We start from the raw sequence: 9,255 nt of genomic DNA, 5'->3' as shown, positions 1-9,255 counted from the left end.
AAAGAAAGAAAGAAAGAAAGAAAGAAAGAAAGAAAGAAAGAAAGAAAGAAAGAAAGAAAGAAAGAAAGAAAGAAAGAAAGAAAGAAAGAAAGAAACAAAGAGTCGTTTTCTGGAAGTGGGTTCATGTTTTTTTGGTGTCTGGAAAATGAGGTGTTTAAAAATAAAAAAATCTCCAATATTAACTCACATTCCATAAGCCCAGCCCCGTTACCTAGCAACCCCAGCCCCGTTACCTAGCAACCCAAACGGAACTTGTGGGGCCCATAGGGGCAAACCTAACAAGTTATAACGGCCAGAGCTCCTGTTTAAAAAGAAGCCGAAGTTTGACACCCAATACATATGAGGTGTGTCTTAACTTTACATTTTCTTTGAGAAAATAACATTGACTGTGTTCTTTCTCTTTAATGTTAGCTATGAGCAATTCAAGCCAATCCTACCTTGCTGTAAGTTAATGTTAGCTAAAGTTATTAAACTCCATTACTGTAACGTTAGCCCTTAATATTAAACATATTTTAATGACATTATTATGACTACTATTATGACATATTTATGACATATGATGATTCTCGGTTAATGTCAAGTTGTCATAACAAAGACATGTTGAATAATGTCAACTTTGTATTAAAAGTGTCATAATTTACCGAATGGCGCTTCATGACAACAGTCATAAATATTCATGAAGACTTACTGATGTTCATGACAGGAGTTATGTCATGTTTATGATGGCGTCATGTCAGTCTTATTCACACCCCATCAAATAAAGTGTGACCGATATTTGCACTAGAAACTCGACCAAAGCTACTTGGTAATATTTTGTTTTTGCAGTGTAACGGCTGCTGGAAACAACAAAACTGGATGGTAAGCTTTGTTATTGACTTACCATCCAGAAACCAACTATTGCATTCTTGTTGGTTGTGCAGGAGGCCCTACTTCTGCTTTTCAAAGATGTACGGTTGTATAGTTGTGCGTCCGTTTGCAGCCATTTTCACGTACGAGTCGTAACATTGAGTCACACTAAGAAAAAATTACAAATAAAAAAATTTCATTAAATTGTAAATAAAGTCGTAATGTTGATTTTATTCTCGCTCTATTTCAAATCTATTCTCATAAAACTATTCCCATATTTTGACTTAATTCCCCTAACATTTATTATTATGATATTTTTTTATTTTTTTTACCTCGGCCCTAATAAACTGACGTAATAACAGGTTTTTCTGAAATCAGCTCAAAACAGACAGAACTGATCAAATTAAAATCTCAACATCTAATAATGGTTCTGTGAAAACAACATAATGAAAACGGTTCGTACCGCCTATAAACGTGTCCCAACCTGGTCAGGGAAACATAAAATGTCACCTTTAATCCTTTCCACCACTAAAGAGCTGAAATAATCCAGCAGAAGACTCCAGTTTAACCTCTCCTTCCACTTCACACTCCCAACGTCCAGGGTGATTATTTACAGTCGTAGCTGCCGGTGGAGGGAAGTAAACTCGTGTTTTATCAGCTGTGATTTGTGCACATCCTCCCTTTTTCTTTGTGAGGAGAAGTGGCTGAATTTAGCGGGTCAGGAAGCACTTACCAAAGGTTTTTATTGACAGGTATAAATCCTCCGTCTCGCGTGCACTTAGAGAGGATGGCTGCGGAGATTCCCTGAGGGTGGAAATGAAACAGATTTCAAATCGATGCGGGGCGATAAAGCAACATGTGTCGGGCTGCTGAGAACGTGTGGCGGCAGAAAACGCGCCCGGCGAATTAACCGATTATCAACGAGCGCCAGTTTGACCCAACACACAAATCCTAACAAACCAAACGACAGGCAGGCCACAGCAGGGCGAACGGCTCCGACTCGGTCCAGATATCACCAGGAAGCATCAAGTTGGTTAAAATAAGGTAGAAAACGGCTTAAAGATGCTTCTGAGAAATACTGTAGTATCTAAAATGCCAATTGTTTTATATAATCAACTTTTATTTAGCCAATTTTAATACAAGTCATGCTTTAAAATACGTCAAACTCAAGGCCCGGGGGCCAAATCTGGTCCGCCGTGGCTTTTCATGCGGCCCTCTAGACTCCAAAATACATCATTAAGTCCTTCCAGTTTTTCACAAATCCACAAAACTAACACAAAATCAACACACATCCAGCTCCGTTCTGTCGCTTGTTGTAACGCAGGATGAGTCAAGTGCAAATCTTCTGGGATGATTGAAAGGATCTGCAGCTGCAGCAGCGCAAGGCGGAGTCGCTTCTTACAGACTAATTAGCTCATTACTTTTTATTTTTAACTACCGTTTTCTCCTCCATTTTAACAATAAATAAACACAACAAATCGTTTTCTTTAGTTTTCAGTTCTGTAGGGACTGCAGGATTGTTAAACGCGCCACGTCAGCTAAAGTTTGGAATGTCATTTTTTCTGATAATAGCTCTTCAACGCGCTGCTGATCAGAAATGGTGGCCTCATGCTGGACGCCGCGGCTGTTGGACATTTAAAAACGTTTAGACTCCGGGGGGCTGAATATGAACACACACCAGTTACTACAGAATTACTTTTACCTTCCAATTTGCTGCATAAACAACTTTAAAGACAAAATGAGTAAAACTGGGATGCGATCGTTTCCTAAAACAGCGCAGCGCTGCTTTGCTTCTGATCTATTTTTATTCCTGTTCCAACCAAAACCAATTAGCTTTAGTGATCGGCCCGCTCTTCTTATTGACCTCCATGACGCGGTTCTGGTCGGCGTCGGCGGCCCGGGAGCCGTTTTCTCCAGACGTTTGGGTTCAGAACATTACCAGACCCGAACCGCAGAGCCGCTCCTCCGACGCGTTAAGCGCCCGGCTGCGTCTCCGGCTGCAGTTTTTAAAGTCTGCAGCAGAAAAGATGCAGCCGCGCGTCTTCCTCACAGCAAACCCAGTTAATTAAAGTTCAACGATCAGGCCTCAGAAGTGTGAGATTGAAATTGAGCGATTGGCCCACATAGCGGCTGCATCCCACATCCTGCAGCCTGGAGACTCGACCCAGCTCAGCTATTTCCACTCCATCGATTCTGTCATCCATACGCATGATGGATACCCAGCTAACCGGCATCTCTGCATCCAAAACGGTTCACGAGTCACATATAAAAGTAAACAGACAAAGACAGGAAGTGATGATGATTTACTTTGTAATTTTGTTTCCTCTGAATTTTAAGGCATTGAGTTGTTTTTTGTTTTTTTTTATAAAAAAAAAGTGCTTTTGCAGTTCAAGTCTTATTAAAAGGAGAAAAAATAACTTTTACTATGCTGTACTCTTCACTTTTACTTAAGTAAGTTTATCATGAAGTATTTCTACTAGAGGTGTGCCGATCGATCGGTCACCGATCATAATCGGGCCGATTTTTGTGAAAAAGTGCATGATCGGCGATAATTGGCTCTTGTTGCCGATACCGATCACCTGCATCTCATTTCTCAGCCTGCCTGTGCAGCTGGTCTCCTCTTTCCTTCACTCTGCGCAAACGTGCAGCAACAAATCCTAAGCGATGTGGAACTATAACGCACTGAGTGAATGGGGATGTTTGCGTGTTGCGGCGGAAAATTGAAGCAGGTCAAAATGCATCAACACAACGAAGCTAATACGACATAAAAACAATGCCATACTTGACGGAGTTTGGCTACATCGAGGCTCACTGCAGTAAAAAAGACATATGGAGGATCAGATAGCAGGTAAAGCAGCGCACAGCTACAAACACTCACCCGGATTAGCATGATGGTCAGAAAGCTAAACAAATAACCCGCTAAATGATTTAAGTCTTGGAGCTGCGATGTAAGACGCTGGTTCTGCTCTCGCTGTTGAACCGCTGCTACGCTACAGGTAGTAATATTTCAGACGTAGAGCCGCTTCTGCTCCACCTGGTAGTGACTCTCACACCGAACCTCAGCTTAAAGCTGCAGCATCTAACCTAAAAAATATATTTTACATGCGTATTAAAACTTTCGCTGTCCTAACATGAGACAGATAATCTCTAATCTCTGGATTTCTACCCACTTCAACCAGAGATCTCCGTCTGCATTTCCATCTCTGCGCTGCAGTTTTCACAAATCATTTTTTAGCCGTGATTTTGAGTGTGTGCACTTATTCCCAGTGTGTTTTAATCATAAATAACCTGTTCGCTGTAGTTTACCTCCGCTGTTTATTATTTTCATTATGTGTTACTTTATCACTCTGTGCCTCTGGGGAAATGGATCTAATTTATTTCATCTGCCTCCAGCAGCTCCTGGCACAACGACAGTCAATAATATTCAAGGCAAGGAGACATAATGAAGGACATTTATCATTTAATAATTAATAATCATCTATACCCGCCTCTAAATGCTGCGATTCAGGGAGATGATACTCTCTCGTCTACTAACGATTATTTGATTAATCGATTATTCTAACGATTAATCGGTTAATTGTATTAAAACATTTGCACATTTTTCATTTAACTACTTAAGCCTTTACATCAAAAATACAATAAACGATGCAAACAATTCAATTCAGTGTTTAAATAACAAAATAAACATTTTATTGCATAAAATGAAATAAAAGCTTTTCTGTAGCTTATGCTTGATGATTAGTTTGAGTTTTTATACTTCTAACATCAACATGTGAAAAGCTCTGCTCCTTTTGCTGAACTTAGCATCAATATTTTACACAATTTAAACCAGGAGAAGCTCAAACTGGAGGAGTTCTGGTAGAACATATTTACAGACCAAGAACGTTTCTATGTTATATACAAAATGTATATAAGTTTTGGTCTAATTACTGCTCTAAATGACCTGTTTTTGAGTCTGCATACTCCAATTAACGATTAATTACTAAATTAGTCGACAGTTATGTCAATAATCGATTAATCACGATTAATCCGATTAATCGTTTTTCAGTCCTGGTCCAGTAAATCCAGACCATCTCCCCTCTAGGGATGTACTTAGTTTTTTCTCTCTATCCCAGTCAAGGAAATATTTTCCCATGATTGTAAGTCAGCTAATCTGAGGTTATCCCTGTTTTTCTGCTGCGCGGCTTCATTTCAAAGGCCTGGCGATGACGGCAGCGCCTGCAGCTCCTTCTTCTCCGTCATCGCTGCAGGTCGGGGGAACCGGCGGCTCAGGAAGTCGGAGCGGACTCCTGCTGACCCCGTTTTAACAAACGAACCTCGGCTCTGGACATAAATATTCACGCCAGCGACGGTTCTGCACGCTCGTTAGCCTCCTGCTACAGAACAAACCATCTCATGTATCGGTTGTCGTCTCCCTGAGGGACGCCGTTTCTGATGGCAGCTTGGTCCTTTTTCGCTCTGAGACCACCCAGAAACACCGTAACGCTTCAGAGGATTCCGCATTTGACCCCAAATTTAACCAGAAAAGAGTTTATTTCTTTTCCAGAACCTCCACATGTCAGCTCTGTTTCTGGTGCTCTGACTACATCACTGCAGGAGGCTGTAAACAATACGCAGGGCTCTTCTAATCTAAAACCACATGTGAGGCGGAGGGTGTGCCCCCCCAAGGCGAGGGATACTCATGTCTTCCCGAAAACACAGCCACACATGTGATGAGATCACACACATGTCCTCTGCTAAGTCCTGCTAATGAACGGCTCTGACTAATCGCCAAGCGACTGGGAAACACGTTGCACAGTTTGCCTGACAGGCGCAGTAAAACATCCCAGCGTTAATAAGCCAGGATCTTTGTGAGGAATGCAGGGAAAACCTGAAGTTTTCCTCAAACTCCATCCAGAATGTCAGAAATAATAAAAATGGATGAAAGCAGATATTTACCTACTGAGCTTAGAAAAATAGGCACAACTTTCTCACTGGCTGCGAATCCATTGATCATATAACTGGAAATTTTAATTACAACACAGAGATGAAAAAAAAAACAACAAATAAAAAACAAAAACAGTTTTGATAAAAAAGTTTTGGCACTAACTAAAGTTTATGGGTTCTATTGAAATTAGCATTTTTTTTCAAAACTTGTCACATGAGTCACATGGTCAACAACAGGATGTTACTTCTGGCAGAAATGACAAAGAAGACGGACAGGAAGTGTTTGGAGGACGATGTTTTTTAATGACTTATCGCGTGAACAAACTTATTCATGTGTGATTTCGTATTTAGTGGAAACAACGCAATTGTGAAATTGTGTTTTTTCGGCATTAGTGGAATATCAACAAAGTTTTACGTACATTTGCGATAAAAACGCAGCTTCTGTCTGGACCAGGGACCTGTTACGCAAAATTCACTTGTTGTAAATGTTTGTACTTCCGTTTGGGTTTCTGCTGATTTTAAAAACAGAAAAAGCACTTAAAAAAACTGACCAGCCATTTTTTTTGCCAGTAAATTCATGTTTCTTGGTGTCTGGAAAATAAGCAATTTCAAAAACCTCCTGGTTATAACTTCACACTCCACAGCCACTGTGGAGTGTGAAGTTGGGTTGCTAGGTAACTCAACCTCAGCTTGGGTTACCTAGCAACCCAAGCTGAGTTTCAGCATGTTTGGTCAGCTGGTTTCATCACTGTATGCGCTGTACAATGGCTGCTGGAAAAAAACAAGTGCTTTGTTGTTGACTTAACATCCAGAAACCACTTCCTGCATTCTTGTTGGTTGCGCAGGAGGCCCCACTTCTGCTTTTCAAACATGTTAACGTGCGAGTGTAAATGTCGAGTTGGAGGCCAGTAAAAACTCACTGAATTTAAAGTGACAAGAGGCCCTAAAACGGCTGATAGAAGTCTCACGATGTAAGGATGAGTAAGGATGATTTTATTTACTCAGAGCAGCGCTGCAACGTACCAGGATGACGGCCCACACCAGGTATCTACACAGGATGTGGATGTTCTTTCCCTTGTAGAAAACGATAATCTTTCCAGCCTGTTTGGGAGAAAAAAGGGAAGAAATCAACATAAACCGCCGGTTTTAAACCAACATGAACTCCACCAATCGCTGCGTCCGTCTGAGCAGAGCCAGGCAGCAACTGGTTACAGTTAATTACATTTACTTTAAAAAAATATATACTTTTTATGTTAAGTAATTTTATTATAAAGCGTCTCGACTCTCACTTGAGTAAAACGTCTGGATTTTCAACCCACTGAATGAAAAACAAACATGTTTTAACCTAAAATTGACCAGACCTGCAGTTTTTGTTAAAGTTTTATACATTTTTAATAGAAAGAAACGGATTTGGAAACATTTGTTTTCCTGATTTTGCTACTTAAATGAATTATTGTCATTTTCTTCCATAAAACACCAAAATTTCCACTTTACTTTATAATTTGGTTCACCTGATGATGTCATGTTTAAATATTAAATGACTGATAATTTGACCAGCAGACGTTTTACTCTTTTTTGAGTGATGTTTCCGGGTACTCTGCCGCCTCTGGCCTTCAGTAACCAAATAGTCCTGGGACGCGGCGCCTGATGTGGCGGCGCAGCCAGATGTGGCGTGTAAGTCATCTGATTAATTTGGTGGTGATGAATGCGCCTCAGCTGGAAGCATTAGCGGACAAACACAGGGACGAGGGCAGCGGACACCTGGCGTGTCGTCCGCTCCTCGCTGACTGAGGGGCTCAAAGCCGAAACGCCTCCTGGGGATTCAGCGATGCGGCTGCGTCAGGGTGGCGGCTTCCCACAGACCAAATGGTTATAAGTGACGCTAACGACCAAAAGCTCTCTCTTCTCTGAGCCGCATGGATTTGTGTCGGTGAAGGGGAACAGCTGTCGTCTCATGGGAATGTTTTTTTACATTTATTAAAGGGCCAGCGTCCCTGTCATGTTTTGTAGTTACGTATTAATAATAGAAAAGGTTAGATTTATGCGTTTCTCCAGAATAAAGTAGGAGCTGTGGTTATAGTTGATTGGTTGGAAAAACCTCCACATGGACATTTACACCCAGATTCAGTTGCTGCAGAGCCACAGGAAAAATAAGCTGCATTTTTCCTCAGGACATTTAAGTCAGTTCTCAGATTAAAATCAGAAATTTGAGAAAAAATGTCAGAATTCAGGATTGTGAAATGAAAACAAAAACTTTGAGGAAAATCAAAATTTTGAGACAAAAAATAATTATTCTGAGATTAAAGTCAAAACTGCAAAAAAATAAATAAAAAATTAAGGATTTTGAGAAAAAAAATCTGAATTCTTAGGTTAAATTTAAAAAATTGAGGAAAAGTCAAAATTTTGAGAAAAAATAATTTTGAGATTAAAGTCAAAACTGCAAAAAAAAAAAAAATTCAGGATTTTTAGGAAAAAAATCTGAATTCTTAGATTAAAGTAAAAAAAATTCAGGATTTTTAGGAAAAAAATCTGAATTCTTAGATTAAAGTAAAAAAAATTGAGAAAAAGTCAAAATTTTGAGAATAAATTATTATTCTGAGATTAAAGTCAAAACTGCAAAATAAAATTCAGGATTTTGAGAAAAAAATAATTATTTTGAGATTAAAGTCAAAACTGCCAAAAAAAAGGATTTTGAGAAAAAAAAATCTGAATTCTTAAACTTAAAAATTGAGAAAAAGTCAATATTTTGAGACAAAATATAATTATTCTGAGATTAAAGTCAAAACTGCAAAAAAAATAAAAATAATAATAATTCAGGATTTTGAGAAAAAAATAATCTGAATTCTTAGATTAAACTTAAAAAATTGAGAAAAAGTCAAAACTGTGAAAAAAACTGAATTCTGAGATTTCAGTCAGAATTGTGGAAAAAATAATCCTAATTCCCAGTCATCTTTGAGTGTTACTAATCCTGCATCATTCTTTCTGCTCTGTCTCATCTATTATTTTATATGTTTAAGCGCCGTTTCCTAATGGCTCGTTTACAGTTTGTGTTGCTGCTGAAACTTTTCTGGCCTCTAATCTGGAAACTTGTTTTCATATCGCCGCCCCGACTTGTTTAAGTTTTTAATAGAGAGGAGAGGTGGAGGCTTCGGTCGGCGTAGGATGGTTTTGTACTTTCTATAAAATAACATTTAATACGTATTTCAGAGCTAAACAGATAAATCCATAATGAGGCAGCACTAAGCATTTTATGAGGCCAAAGGCAAGTTAGGAACCATAAAATGAGGAGAAACAGGTGATCCGGTTTACCTGCATCCCCAGAAATCCCATCACAATGGAGTTGATGGTTCCCAGAATCCCTTCTGGGTCGAAGGGCAGCACAGTGAGATACAGTTCCTACAAAATACCAACAAAAACAACAAGTAAATTCAGTGAGAATAATGTGTTATACGACTATAATAAGATAAATGTTCCTACTTTGCA

The sequence above is a fragment of the Poecilia reticulata genome, linkage group LG15 (genome assembly GCF_000633615.1).
Source record: "Poecilia reticulata strain Guanapo linkage group LG15, Guppy_female_1.0+MT, whole genome shotgun sequence".
Classification (NCBI taxonomy): domain Eukaryota; kingdom Metazoa; phylum Chordata; class Actinopteri; order Cyprinodontiformes; family Poeciliidae; genus Poecilia; species Poecilia reticulata.
Note: the sequence above shows the minus strand (reverse complement) of the source record.